This window comes from Myotis nattereri (assembly GCF_964212035.1).
Source record: "Myotis nattereri genome assembly, chromosome: 4".
Lineage (NCBI taxonomy): Eukaryota > Metazoa > Chordata > Mammalia > Chiroptera > Vespertilionidae > Myotis > Myotis nattereri.
The window spans coordinates 78,305,115-78,321,396 of record NC_138079.1 but is presented as its reverse complement, the minus strand read 5'-3'; positions in this window follow the sequence as shown (position 1 = coordinate 78,321,396).

The following is a 16,282-nucleotide window of genomic DNA, read 5'->3' as shown; positions in this document are numbered from 1 at the left end:
ATTCAACCAATCAAAGTGTAATATGCTAATGATATGCTAAGGCCACTCAACTGCTTGCTATGACATGCACTGACCACCAAGGGGCAGACAGTCTGACCTGTAGGTTAGCTTGCTGCTGGGGTTTGGCAGACCAGGACTGAGCAAGAAAGGCCAGACACACCCTGGAGCCCTTCCTGTGGTTCCTCCCTGGCTGGCCAACTTCCCACATCCCTCCCCAGCCCCGATTGTGCACCAGTGGGGTCCCTCAGCCTGACCTATGCCCTCTTGCAATCTGGGCTGAGGGATCCCCCTGAGTGCACAAATTTCATGCACTGAGCCTCTAGTATACATCAATTAAAGTCACCAGGCAATCATAAGCAACATGATTCCTGAAAAGGGTAAAACCTTAGTGAACATTCTGAACTGGCTACATACTCCACTGTGCTGATTTCAGAGTCAGTAAAACAGAAGTGATAAATGAGTTAGCATGACCCAATATCAATAAGTACTCTGCCCACATGGGTTTTATCCAAGGCAGTTTAAAAATTTTTGAGGAGGAAAAAATAGACCAGTGGCAAAGATCCTGGAAAACTAGAGTATTTTGGAGAGGTTTTGAAAGACTTATAATCAGAATAACATCCAAAGAGAATAAAGTAGGTGAAATTAGAAAGACTAAATTACAAAATGTGAAGAAAATCAGTATGATTGGCACACTGAATAAATTCTTGTTGAAATAAGAGTAAAAACATTCTGATGATCATGCATGTAAAGTATTAGAGAGTTCAGCTGATTTACAAATTGATGCAGTTATTGACTAATTTTGGATTAGAGGTCAGTTTTTCTGATATACCAGAAATCTTTCATTTAAATATTCCTCCAAATCAACTCTGCATCCAACTCCATCTTGCTCATTACTTAGGGAATCTGACCTGCATGGATTACATCAATGGGTTCCCAAGTCCTCTGGGTCCAGTTTGATTTGGCCAAAAGGAAACTGGGAGTGGGAGGAAATTGAGAACAGAGTATTTGTTTTCCCGATTGCCATGCTGTTACAGTATTTCCCCTGGGGCAGCCTGTGTACCTTGACAGAAGGTCACTTTTCCACTCTGCGCATCAGCTCTATGAGACATTCTCTCCTTCTGGGTCCTGGTAATATCTTCTTTCCATTGTCCATTTAGCTCTAAGGGTGATGAAAGTTTGCTTCTGCTAGCTACGGGTTTCTGCACTCTCTCTTGTGTTTCCCCCCACCACCACAGACACACCTTTGTAATTAGTACCTTTCATAAATAAACTTTCCTCAAGTTACACTAATTTGAATGTGATATATTTTCCCTTTGACTGACGTCCGTAATTCCTGACCTGTGTTTCCAAAACTTCAGTTATTCATATAAGAATAAAGAAGTTTGAGCAACTGATCTTTGTTCTCAAGTCACAACACTGAGTTCAGAAACATCCTTGAATCAGATTTGGCCAGCGTGGGGTAGGGAGAAGGTGATAAATATGGGCTGTGTTTCTCGCTTGAGTGTTCTGTACTAAAATGGGCTCTATAGTCACACTGTGTATTGTACAACACTAAAACCTGGCAACTCATGATGGAGGTATCCAGCACACAGTCAAACTAGCTTACCTATAAATGACTCTAGCCTTCTGTATTTAAGGTGGACCTTGGAGGGTACAGCTGAGCTGCCAGCTAGAAGTTTTGGTGCAACCTTCAATGACTCATATTATCATCTGAAACCATGTGGACCCCTTATGAAGATTCTGAGGTCTCAGAACTTACATATCTATTTGACTTGAAAAATGTTGCTGATCTTTCTGTTCTTAATAGTGGCTGCTCTGGCTTCATTCGTTATTCTTTGACTTTATCAACTTTGTCTAATATACGATATGCCACGAGTCTCTGAATGTGCTCAGTGAAAACATACTCTTGACACTTTCAATACAATAGTCATGTGGGTTACAGTCTTCATAATTTATGCCTGATTTGCATACAGCTTTTCAATAAATTTTAAACCCACCCCTTATTTTAGCAAATATTTACTATGTAATATATCAGCTAAACCACAGATTTGATGTGCTATTATATACGTTCTTATTAACATTAAGATAAATACATAACACTGTTCAGTTTCTGCTAATGTAGTAGGCTAAATACCTGGATCACTCTTTCATTTAAGTCAACTGAAAGTCTTAGATAAAAAGAATTTTTAAATCTTCGTAAAAGCACAGATGAGATGTAGAAAAGTAAATAATTCCCAGACACTGTCCAAACGGAGGTTTTCACAGCCTTATGATAAGCAAGAATAAGAGATAAGCTTCAAAGCCTAGTCAAAAGGGGGAAATAATCTAAGAGGAGAACAGTTCCTCTGCTTATAAAACTTGGATTCTAAAATTCTGGGCTGCTTAGTGGGAGTAGAAATAAACTCTCCTCTACTTAGACACCGAAAAAGGGGGGAAATTATTACTGAAAATTAGGGACCAGAAAAGTAGTATTCTTTAGCCTGAACCTATACTACATAGGCAGACCCAAATTACCTAATTCATAAATGAAATTCAGAGTGATACAAGAAGTATAACATTCTCATATGCTTAACAGAAGCAAACACAATTCTACCTGGAGGAATCACCTACATCTTAGGCCTCAAAAAATTGCTGTAAATAAACTGACAATAAAAATGAGCACTTGCAGGCCAAAGAACTAGTCAAATAAAGAAATAGAGCTCCCTGAAGAAGAATAAGCAAAAATAACAAAGAGATGGATAGAAATATAGGAATTTCGGAAACTAAACTAAAAATATCAGTACATAGGTTCTAAAAATATACTTCTTATATTTAAAGAAATAAAAAATATAAATGAAAATATATGCAAGTATCAAGAAACTATAAGAAGGGACCCAGTAGATTTTTAAGAATAAAATTTCTAGAAATGAAAATTTTAATGGTAAAAATTATAAATGTATATGTTTAATAGCAAATTGCACATATATCAAAAGATAATTGGTTAATTGGAAGATAAACCTTAGTTATCCAGAATGTATTACACAGAAGCAAAGAAAAAAAAATGAAAGACAGGAGGCACAGAGTAAGAAGTCTGACATATATTAAAACATAGTTCTGCACAGAAAAAAAGATAATGGACCAGAAATAATTATTTAAGAATTACAATATTTGAGACTATTCCAGAACTGATTCAAAATACTTAACAAATGCTAAGCAGGGTAAATATAAAGAAATCCATATCTAGACTTACCATAATGAAACTTCAAACACCGAAGAAAAAGAGAAACTCTTAACAATGACCAACATTAAAAAATAAAAAGCAGAAATGAAAACATTATCTCCTAATGAACCCAAAGAGGCCATACCAAGACACATCATAATTAAAATGCCAAAAGTTAAAGACAAAGAGAGAATCTTAAGGTAGTAAGAGAAAAGGTCCCATAAGATTGTCAGCTAATTTCTCTACAGAAACTTTGTAGGCCAAAAGGGACTGGCTTAAAATATTCAAAGTGATGAAAAACATGGACCTATAACCAAGATTACTCTACCTAGCAAAGCTATCATTTAAAATCGAAGGACAGATAAAGAGCTTCCCAGACAAGAAGCTAAAGGTATTCTCATCACCAAACCAGTATTATAACAAATGTTAAGGAAGATGAAGAGAAAAGATAAAAATATGAATAATAAAATGGCAATAACTACATATCTATCAACAATTACTTTAAATGCAAATAGATTAAATGCTGTAATCAAAAGACATAGGGTGACTGAATGGATAAGAAAACAAGACTCTTACATATGTTGCCTACTAGAGACTCACTTCAGATCAAAAGACACACACAGAATGAAAGTAAAGTGATGGAAGAAGGTATCTCATGAAAATGGAAAGAGGAAAAAAAAAGCTGGGGTACCAATACTTTCACCAGACAGAATAGACTTTAAAACAAAGGATGTAACAAGAGACAAATAAGGACCCAGCAATTCCACTTCGGGTATTTACCTGAAAAAAACCAAGACACTAATTCAAGAAGACATATGTATCCATTTGTTCATTGCAGCATCCTATATAATAAAAGACTAATATACAAATTGATCGAATGGCAGAATGACCGGTTGCTATGACGCACACTGACCACCAGGGGGCAGACGTTCAATGCAGGAGGTGCCTCCAGCCTGCAGGCCCCAGGCCAGCCAAGGTGGGTGCCAACGGCCCCCCACCATCACCCCACCAGTCGCCCTGCAGAGGGAGGCAACCGGCAGCAGCGGGAGGCATGGCTGGTGAGTGGGCAGCACTAGGCCGGCCAAGGTGGGTGACAGCAGAGGGCCCACCTGATCGCCCCACCGGTCACTCCACAGATTGGCCCTGATCGCCGGCCAGGCCTAGGTACCCTACCCATGCACGAATTTCATGCACCGGGCCTCTAGTTATTTATAATAGCCAAGATATGGAAGCAATCTAAGTGACCACGAGTAGATGAATGAATAAATAAGTGATACACATATACAATGGAATATTACTCAGCCATAAAAAGAATGAAATATTGCCATCTCCAATTACATGGGTGGACCTAGAGGGTATTATGCTAAGTAAAATACATCAGACAGACAAAAACAAATACCATATTATTTCAGTTATATGTGGAATTTAAAAAGCAAAATAAACAGTCAAAACAGAAAGAAATTCATAAATACAGAGAATATTTTGATGGTTGCCAGATGGGAGGTATGGTAGGGAGATGGATAAAAAAGGGCAAGGGATTAATAAACACAAATTGGTAGTTACAGAATAGTCATGGGGATGTAAAGTAGAACATAGGGAATATAGTTAGTAATATTGTAATAACTATGTATGGTATCAGATGGGTAAAGAATCCAAGGCAACTAAGGTGCTGGCAGGGGGCAAAATAAACAGAAATGCTTGTTGGAAGAATGTCATAAATACTACCTACTGTCAGTTGCAGAAACAAAGATTGATGCCTCTACCTATTTTTTCTTCCTTGCTGAGTCATGGCTATCTTCACCCATTTTAATTAAGCTCCCTAAAGGCCCTTACTAAAAGAAAATTCTAAAGTAGGTTGGTAGGTAAAAAAACCAATAATGAACTTTTTAAAAGAAACAACAGAAAACAAAAATTTTAAAAGTAATCCTTTTGTAATAATATATGTATATGCCTAAGCGACCATTACGATCAAATGACCAGAACGACCAGTCGCTATGATGCGCACTGACTACCAGGGGGCAGATACTCAATGCAGGAATTGCCCCCTGGTGGTCAGTGCACTCCCAAAGCCAATCTCCCATGGCCGGCCAACCTCTGTGGCCCCTCCCCCTAGCTGGCCGGCCCCAATCACCCTGATCAGAACCTCCTGCGCCCTCCCTCCCCCCACCCCCTGCCGGCTGGCCAACCTTCCTCAGTCCCTGCCCCCAGCCAGCCAACCTCCCATAGCCCCTCCCCCCAGGAGGCCCTGATCAGGACTGGATGAGACGCCCCCATTGGCCCGGATCACCAGTCAGGCTGAGGGATCCCACCTGTGCACAAATTCATGCACCAGGCCTCTAGTTTATAAAATAATAAACACCTCACAAGATTGATCAAGGAAAATAGGGTGAAAACCCTAAAAGAATACATAGAGAAGGATAAATGCAAATAAAAGAGATACTAATAAAATAAACCACAGGAGAGGACCATGAACCAATTTAAACCACTAAATTTTAAGACTTGAATAAAATGGTCAATTTCCCCCAAAAAAATGTAACATAAGAAATTGACTCAAAATTTTTAAAAACCTGAATTGGCATTTTAACTTTTAAATAAATAGTATCAGGAGTTAAAAATCTTTCAACAATAGGAAAAGGAATTCCTATCAGGACCAAATAGACTGGTACATTTTAACTTATATTTAAGAAAAAGGTAATCCTTCTCTTATACTTACTGCTTCAGAGAACTAAAACACTGGGAAGATCCTAAAATCATTCTAGGAGATTTGTGTAACCTCAAATACCAAATCTGAGAAGGACAGTACAAGAACAGAAAATTATAGACCAATGTTACTTAGGAACATAGGCATAAGAAACCCTAATAAAATATTAGCAAATTGCTTCCAATGCTGTACACCATGCAATATCACTGTAATGCAAGCCTGAATTAATATTATAAAATCAATTACTATAGCTCACCACTATAAATAGGTTAAAGGAGAAAAATCATATGATTATCCTACCAAATACAAAAATAGAATTTCATAAAATACAGCCCCATTTAATAACAAAACCCTTGACCAAGTAAAAATAAAAGAGGAATCCCTTAACTTGTTAATGCTTATATACCAAAAATCTGCCTAAGAGTGAGAAACAAGAGAAGAATTCCATGGCCACTTTGCCTAGATTCTTCCATCAGTCACTGTTTCTCAGTCTAGGAAACCACCCTTTCTGCTACAACTCAACCAAGTGTCCGAGGCAAATTTCAAGTGCGTGTGTGTGGTGTGTTGTGGGGTGGTAAAATGGCTCCTTAGAGAGGACCCTCAGTTTTCAATAACTTATCATTACCCTCCGAAGCAAAACAGAGTCCCTTATTTCCTGGCCCAGTATATTACCCTAAGCCCCCATCAGCACATCTAGTGTGCTTTTACCTCCAGTACTCGGAGCAACAGTAGCTACTGGGTATCCCTAGATTTCCAAGATGAGTTTTTGTTTTTGTGCAAATTCGAAGTTCAAATGGAGCTCTTAGAGTTCACCAGTAGTCCCCCTTTATCACAGGGATATGTCCTAAGACCCCCCCCCCCCCCCCCAGGGCCGTGGTCGGCAAATTGCGGCTCGCAAGCCACATGCGGCTCTTTGGCCCCTTGAGTGTGGCTCTTCCTAAGCCTTAGGAGTACCCTAATTAAGTTAATAACAATGTACCTACCTATATAGTTTAACTTTAAAAAATCTGGCTCTCAAAAGAAATTTCAATCGTTGTACTGTTGATATTTGGCTCTGTTGACTAATGAGTTTGCCGACCACTGCCCCAGTGGATGCACTGAACCCTATGTATATTGTATTTTTCCTATACATACTTATGATAAAGTTTAACTTATAAATTAGGCACAGTAAGATATTAACAATAATAATAAAATAAAACAAGTATAACATTATAATATAACCAAAGTTATGCGAATTTAGTCTCTCAAAGTATCTTACTGTACTCATCCTTCTCCTTGTCATGATATAAATGATAAGAACTTCTACACTTTCACTTAAGGGAAGCATTTTATGGCTTCTCTTTGGCATATCCAAATTGCCAACATCACTACTCTTGCACTTTGGGGCCATTATTAAGTAAAATAAGAGTAACTTGAACACAAGCATTGCAATACTGCAACAGTCAGGGTGATAACCGAGACCGCTACTAAATGACTAATGGGCTGGTAGCATATACAGTGTGATATACTGGACAAAGGATGATTCGCATCATGGGAGAGACAGAGCAGGATAGCAGGATGGTGCAAGATTTCATCATGCTACTCAAAATGGCGCACAATTTAAAACTTACAAACTGTTTTTTCCTGGAATTTTTAATTTAATATTTCAAACTTGACCATAAACCACAGAAAGTGAAACTGTGGATAACAGGGTACAGGGTGTTAGTGGAGGATACTAGTTTACCTAAGAATACCAGAGAAAATCATCTCATAAGCAAATACTAAAAAGGCTGCATTTGTTTCCCCCTATTTCCTCTACCCTCTGCTGATCATGCTGTAGTCCCTGAGGGGTTTTTAAGTACTCCTAAGAACCTCTCTAACTCAGTCTCATTACTGTCAACTAATGGACCCAAAAGACACAGTGCATTCTGAGCCTACTTCATCTCTGCCCATTTCCTCAACAAGGACAAAAATACTGATTAAATAAATCTCCCTCAGGGTTGAGTCTTTGGAGCAGATGTATACTGCAGCACATGCTCAACAATCCTGGATGTGGACCCACAAATAGTGGGAACAAGTCCAAGCAACCACAAAAGTTAGCACCAACAGTTAATGTTTATTGAGATGTTTATTGAGCACTTACTATGTGTCGGACATTATTCTAACTCATGCATTCCTCACAACTCTATGATATGGGTACTCTTACTTATAGATAAAATAACCAAGTAATAGAAATGCTAAGACACTTGTCCAAGGTTACAATGATAGAACTGCAGAGGTATGACTTTAACCCATGCAGCAATTAAGAGTTTACACTCTGAACCACTGTGATAGGTTTCAAGAAATAGCACAGTTTCTTTATTTTCTTTAAATAAACTTAAATTGCTCCCTGAGACCTCAGATGAAGGGACTTCCATCTTGGACACTATTAGGGCACCAAATCAATGTTTGCAGTTGTGTAGTTTATTAATCATCCTGTGTGCAATTCCAGCTGGATTCGTGTGCAGTGGCTCAGAATTTTACTCTAAAATGTCACATTGCTATGTGTCTCTAAAATACAGTATTTCCTCCAAATGCCCACCTACTTGAATGGTGGGAGGTTTTATTTCCGTCAAATTTGTAGGAACGTCATCAAGCATCTCATCTTTAGGCTTATGCAAGAATCCCAGAGGCACCAGGCCAGGACATTTGGGAAAGTCCCCTTGCTCTATAGCCCCCCTATTCCAAACTGGTCACTGGGGGTGTGTTTACTGAACAACCCAGCCTGGTGCCTTAAACTCAGAAGCTTTGCTTGTTAGATGCTAAGCTTGAGCTCAGGGGTCAGTGTCAGGACAGAGCATCACAGTACTTTGTACCCAGCCTCAGAGGCACACCACCCATCCAGTACCCCAGAAACTCTGACAGTCTTTGGGGTCTCAGGAGGCAGCAGGGTGCAGAAGGTCTCATACACCCATCCTCATGCCCATCCTGGGAGAAGCTATCCAAACCTTTTTCCTCCCAGCTCTGCCCAGTTCCTGGAAGTCCTCCTCTCCTTAGACAATCCGATTTCACTGCTCCATGAATCTACCTTCAACAAAAGTTCTCAGTGGGTATTGTTTTTTCTTTGTCTGGCAACTTTTACTTCTGGCCCTGCCACACAAAAGCCATTATTAACTTCCCACAGTAAGGAAAAAAGACTTGGCTGCTATCTTGGAAAATGGTAGGGAAAATTACCTAGAGCAAAAGAACAAAAGACAAATTATTATTTCAATAAGTTATCCTACCCAATATATACATTTACTTAAAAATGGTTGTAATGGATATATCCCAAAATAGTAATTGTATGTATCAGGGACTTCTGAGCTTTTAAATTACTTTTTCTTTCTTTTAATCGTATTTTTCAAGTTTTTCCACAATGACTGTACATTTTGAATTTTTTCAAATGTTGACTTTTTCATTTAAGTGTTCACTTTGGGGTTTTTATTAACTAACTCGAAAGTTAAAGTGTTCCCTCATTTAAGAATGTCAAGAAAATGTTGCAGTTTGAAATCAGACAAATATATATCTATAGTATATATGGTATATGATTTTAGTGAATAGTGATGGTATATACCAGGTTCCATTTTAACTTAAAAAAAAAACTTTAGGGAAAATAAAAACTAAAAATACTCTTTGGTTCCTGAGAAAAAAAGAGGAAACGACCACCTACTCACTGAGAAGTGGTAAAATGAAAGTCACATCCATTAGGTCCCCATTCACACAGTAAAATGGACTCAAAACCACTTTGGTTTGTCTTGTCTTACCTCAATTACTACCTTAGAGGAAATCTTCTTTTCATTATTCAGAAAATTAGTGGAATTCATAAACAGTGAACATTTTATTGTGGTGGACTTAGTACACTTTATATCACTTCTAATGACACCAGTGACAAGCCACGGTTTGACTAGTAAGATTAAAATTTATCTCACAGCTATTCAACTCCAGTGCATTGAGGTTTTATAGCCAATTTCCCAAAATAGATCATTCCTCCTGATGCTGAAGGTTAGACAGTTTTGAGTGTGTGTGTATGTATGTGTATTTTTACAGAAAAGGAAAATAGACCACCCCAGAAGTTAGGATATTTCTAATATATTTTTAGGGCATAAATAGTTTTTCCAGAAGTTGGGGAGTAAAAATCATAATAGTAAGAGCTGAAATTTTCCATATTTTAATGGTTTTCCTAGAAGAATAGAAAAATAAGGTTCTTGAGAATTATACTGTATTCCAAAGATAAGTGTTTAATCAGCTGGCTTCCATACATAGCTTAGCAGTGAGGCACTAATTAGAATTCTTGCACATTTTTAAGGACAGCTTGTTGGCAGTGCATTCTTGATATTGACTTGAGTTGGTCAGAGTAACCAATTGTTTCTAACTTTGGTTTTAATTATAATTTACTTTTAACTTAACACTATGAATTTAGTTTGTTAAAGGCTACAGTGACATATATTTGAATTAAGAGTGGGTTTTTTTGTTTGTTTTTGGTGGGGAGAGGTTAGGATATCTAGTAAGTTGTATCTAAAATATATATGCTATAAATTTCAAATATGAATCATTCACACCCTACAGCTAACTTGCGTGTACTCGGTGTCCTCTATCTCCATCACTTACCACCACCACCACCAAATAGAATGTGCTTAAACAGTGCTACTCACTATTATTAAAGTCCCTTACCATTGTATAATGTAAATAAATGGCTATGGCTTTTGATTAGATAAAAATTTTTAGAAAAACTTTGATTGCCACAACTCTATACTTTCAATCGTAGGAGTAGTTAATTTAAGTGAAGAGAGGAGTAAATTACCACCACTTCCAATTTAAAAATCTTTCAGGCATCTTGAACATTTTGAAGGTAAAAAATATAAAAACATTAAAAAGAAAAAACAAGACGTGGTGTTATCTCAAAGATATATCTAATTTTAATCTTGAGATAATTTAAGATGCAATATAAGTAAAAAGAAAAAAAAAAAAACAAGACCTTACCTCTTATATTCCTTTTTTTTTTTTGCTTTTAAGTTATATTTCTTTAAAAATGTATTTTAATTTCTTTACCTTAAAAAATGTTTACTCAAACATTTGATCAAACAAAAAAAATTAAACAGGGAACTTTTAGAAGAGTATGAAATTCGCATTAGAAAGAATCACAAACAGAGCCATCAGGGAAAATAAAGGCTACATGCCTGGCTCTGGTGGCTCAGTGGATTGGAGGGCCATCCTGTATGCCAAAAGTGTGCGGGTTTGACTTCTGGTCAGGGCATATACCTAGGCTTCAGTTTGATCCCGGTTGTGGTGCATACAAGAGGCAACTGATTGATGAAGAAATTCTTAGGAAAGTTGCGACAGACCCAATGTCTTCAGTGAAGCCCACTTCCCAGGAATCTACCTTGTAGACTCTGGGCTTGGTATGTAACTAACCTTGGCCAATGGGACACTAGCACCTGTAAAGCACACAGAGAATTGGCAAGTGCTTGCACATTAGGACTTGCCTTCCTAGAATGCTTCTTCTTGGAACCCAATTGTGGAGATATTGAAGGAGCTATGCAGGGAAGCCCAGGCAGAGGATAACTAAGATCCCAGCTATGCTTCCAGCCAGGGGCCAGGACCAGTAACTGTTCATGTGAATGAGACCTTCTGAACCTTTTAATCATCTCAGTGTTCCTAAAGACTCAATATTAAACAGAAGAACCTCCAGTTATACCAAAGATTTACAAGAAATAATAAATTGTTATTGTGTTAAGCCTCTGTGTTTTAGGATGGTTTATTTCACAGAAATAGCTATCTCTTTAAAAAGAAAATAAATGATACTTAGAAAATTTAATTAATTTCTTTAAGGACACAAGTAGGTAAATTGTGGGTCAGGGTTCAATACAAGATCTCTGTGACTTAAAACCCATGTTCTTGGTCCCATGTTGCCCACTGTCAATGTTCAAATAAAGGGAAAATGAGGAAACTTTTTTCTCAACAGGACAGACCATATAGCTCCCTTTTTATAATAAGCAGCAATACATACAATCTTTTATCTTATGCCTGAGGCCAGAGACCCCATCTGGATCCCACTTTAGAGCTTTGTAGACAAACTACTCCAGAGAGGACATGACTTATCCTCCACATAATCGGTATTCTCTGGCAGTCCACACCTGCTCTACTGAACAGATAGAAACTGAGACACTACAGATGTTTGGCACATTTCTCAACTAAAAAAAAAAAAACTAAAAAAAGAAAAGAAAGTTATGTCATTTCTTAGAGAAAGATGTAGAGCTTACTTCATTAAACATTTGAATGTAATGGGCCAGAACTTCTCTGTCCACACCTAATTTTGTGATATAGATTTTGAAGGAGAATTAGGGAGATATATGTTGAGACAGTATGGTCCATAGACAATTCCAGTCAATAAAGTAAAAATAAAATGGCCTTCTACAGAAAGCAAATGTATAAATTATCAAAAAGTAAATGAAAGTGTTCATTAGACCTGTGGGGAATGCAAATTAAAACGAGATACTACTATACATCCACCAGAATCGCTAAAGTTAAAAACATCAAATGTTTGCCAATATATGGAGCAACTATAATCCTCATACATTATTGGTGTGAGTGAAAATTTTTACAACCACTTTGAAATAAACCTTGGCAGGTTCTTAGAAAAACAACACTATACCTAAGCCTATGATCTAACAATTCCACCCTTTGGTATTTATAGTAGAGGAATTACAAACTTATGCCTAAAAAGAATTGAAGAAGAATACGGATAGAAAGTTTATTCATAGCAGCTAAAAAAACTGGAGACTGGAAACAGCCTAAGCTTCTATCAGCAGCAGAATGGATAAACAAATTGTGTTGTATCCATGCAATGGAACACTATGTGGTCATGAATTGACACTACTCAGATCTCCTGCTGGGGGTAGCACAATTCACTCACAGCCCCAGCTGCCGTCCCTCTGGATCCACTCTTACGCTTCTTGTAGCTGCTTCCAGCAGATGACATAAGGAAGACCTTGGGATTCCTTCAACAGGCAACTCCGGCTTGAGGACTAGCCATCCGCCTGCCTGAATCTTTCTCAGAGCTGTTCTGCATTGTGAGGCTCTTCCTACCAGTCCTTCCATCTTCCTCTCCATCACAGGTGTCAGACCCACATGACAATCTGAAGGCTCTCCCTACCTACCCTGTCCCCCTTTCTTTATCCTTGACAAGTATTTCCCTCAACAAATCTTTTACACATCTAATCCTGTCTTTCTGTCTGCTTCTCAGAGAATCCATACTAACACAATCAGTGACAAATGGAAATTAGTACCGGGGATGAATCTCAAAAACACTGTACAGATTTTTTTTTTTTAAATTAAGACTCAAAGGAATAAATATATGAATACGAATCCATTTACATGAAGTTCTAGAGCATGTAAAACTAAATCTATAATGAGGGAAAAAGTCAGAACACTGACTGGCTCAAGGGGTTAAGGATGGGCATTAACCGGGATAGAACTTTCTAAGGTGATGACAATGTTCTCTCTTTTGATACTGGTTTAGACTGCACAAAACTCACCTAATGGTAGGTTTAATATTTGTGCATTTTATCAAATGAAAAATTTACCACAAAACAAGAACTATAAACAAATACTGAACTTTAATTGATGATCTGCGCTGAAATATACTAATTTCCGCAAATACTTAAATTTATCAAAAAAGCAAGGTAGTTTGATGGATGGATAAAGGATGAGTAGATGGACAGATATATGATAAAACAAGTGCAATAAAATGTTAATGGCAAAATCTAGGCAAGACTATGTAGGTTTTTACTGTAAAATTCTTTCAACTTTTCGGTATAGTTACAAATTTCCATAACAAGTCCCAGACACTGCACATTAATTAAAAATCCTATAGACTTCAAGAGGTCAGGTACCAAAAAAGTGCGAGAAAATATAATGGCCTCAAACTAGAAGCTACGAAATAATGTAAGGGTAAAATAAAGGCATTTTCAGGTAAAGAATCTCAAAAATTTGCCTATAAATCATCTTTTCTCAGTAGGGCATGCTCCACCAATACAATAGAGTAAACTAAGAAATAGAAAACTATGGCACCCAAGAGAGAGAAATTCAATATGGGGCAAAGTAAAAAGCATTCTCAGGTTTCTTTTTTTAAAAAAATATATATTTTTATTGATTTCAGAGAGGAAGGAAGAGGGATAAAGAGATAGAAACATCAATGATAAGAGAGAATCATTGATTGGCTGCCTCCTGCACACCCACTACTGGGGATCGAGCCCGCAACCTGGGCATGTGCCTTTGATTGGAATCAAACCCAGGACCCTTCAGCCCGCAGGCTGACGCTCTATCCACTGAGGCAAACCAGCTAGGGCCACTCTCAGGTTTAATGTGATAAGAAGCCCAGGATCATAGCTGTGCAGCAGCTGGTCTAGATAACAAATTTTGTAGAACCCAATACTCAAAAAGAGGTGTCACTCAGGAAAGTCAAATGAGATTGATAGATTATCTGTTGTGTTTGATTTATTACTACTGTGAGGAATATTCATAAACCAGAAGAATTTGGTAATTAGTAATAGGTATATATAAAATAAGCAAAAATGTAAAAAGAATTCCAAGAAAAACAAAAAGCTTTACAAGAAGTAGAATATCACTATATTACAAACTCAGCTGATGACAATATTAATGGAGTCAAAGGAATGTAGACAATATTGACTTAAGCAAAAATTATGCTATAACTATTTGGAAGTGATGGGAAATGGAAGTTATGGGCACAGATGGTGAGTGGTGGTAAAAGAAAACTAAATACTTATCTTTCATAGTTGGAAACCAATAGCTAATGCCTATAACTGAAAAAGATCTAGAGATCCAAGTTATTTGAATAAGAAAAATATTTTAAAATATAGCAGAAGGAAGAGCTGATAATCCTTACCCCTGAAAGCAGAAATTGGAAGAGGTAGTGTGTGAGTTCAGCTGCTATCTATCGCCTATTGTCTTACTTGGCTTATTCATTCATTCATTCATTCATTCATTCATTCATTTTAAGTGAGAGATAGAGATTTGCTGTTCTACTTCTTTATGCATTTATTAGTTGATTCTTGTATGTACCCTGACTGGGGATAGAACCCTCAACCTTAGTATATCAGGATGATGCTCTAACCAACAGTGCTATCTGGCTAAGACCTCACTTGGCATTTAAAGGTACATTTATACATTTGTTTGCTTTGATAAATATTAAAATTTAGTTAAGAGGTTTTTTTCTGTGTAGTGCAACTACAGGTATAGTGAAGGTTTATTTTTCCATACCCTATCCATTGAGATGCCAGACATTCCTTGGTATATCAAGACTTCAGAAAACAGGAAGGCCATAGTGGACTTACCATGTGTGAACTCTCCAATCCACTCTCTTCAGTCCCTGGGAGGGCCCAGAACTCCCTTCTTTCTTCAAGGTTTTTGATATAATTAGTGAGAATAGCACTAGCATCTTCAAAAGATATTTTCATGATTGCTCTTTTGAGCATGCTAGTGGGATAAATGCCCAGGGAATCAGCTTCCCTGGTTCAGTAAAATGTCTATAATGTGGCACTTAATCCTCAGAAGGAAAGGAGGCATAGTTACTATAGCAATCAGAATGTTCCAAACTAGATATTTTTGGCAATGGTTAAACAATCATGGGATTTCTGGAGTTGAAATAGAAGGACAATCCACTGAAGTCATGCTTAATTTATATAATTGAAAAAAACTTGTGGGTTTGATAAACATATCACCAAAATAGAAATTAAATTCTTGACCTTTCACCTGATTCCTAGAACAAGATCATTTCACAAACTCATGTCTCCATTAAAGAAGAGCCTAGTGACCTTGAACAATAATAAAATCATAAATAATAAATTCAGAGAAGAGGCACACGGTATAAAGATAAGAGCTTAGATTCAAAATTAAGCTCTTGGATTCTGGAATCAAGCTCCTGGATTCAAATTCTGGCTCCACTATTTACTAGCTGCGTGACTTTTGGTATTTACTAAGTTAACAGTGTTTTAGAAAGAGAAAAATATCTAAATATGTAGAGAACTGTCTAAGAGCCAAGACTAATTCCTGAGTACTAATGCCATCTGGATTCTAGTGCTATCCACTACTATCCATAGAATGAAAGCTAGTGGGCATTTTATCCACCTCAAGGCAAGCCAGGTCTTGGCATCTCACACAACACTGCTTCAAAGACATTTACTTCACATGACTAGTAGTTTTATCATGGTCCATCAACTAGATTCAAAAAGGTAGATAGGCTAGTGAGTATTGACTTAAGTCATCATGTGGCAGAAATACTTTGAAAACTCATGGTGCAGTTCTGTAGATGCTGTAACTGTTCAGAACCAGCAAGCAATAAATGATTCTGTTTTTCTCAAAGTCAA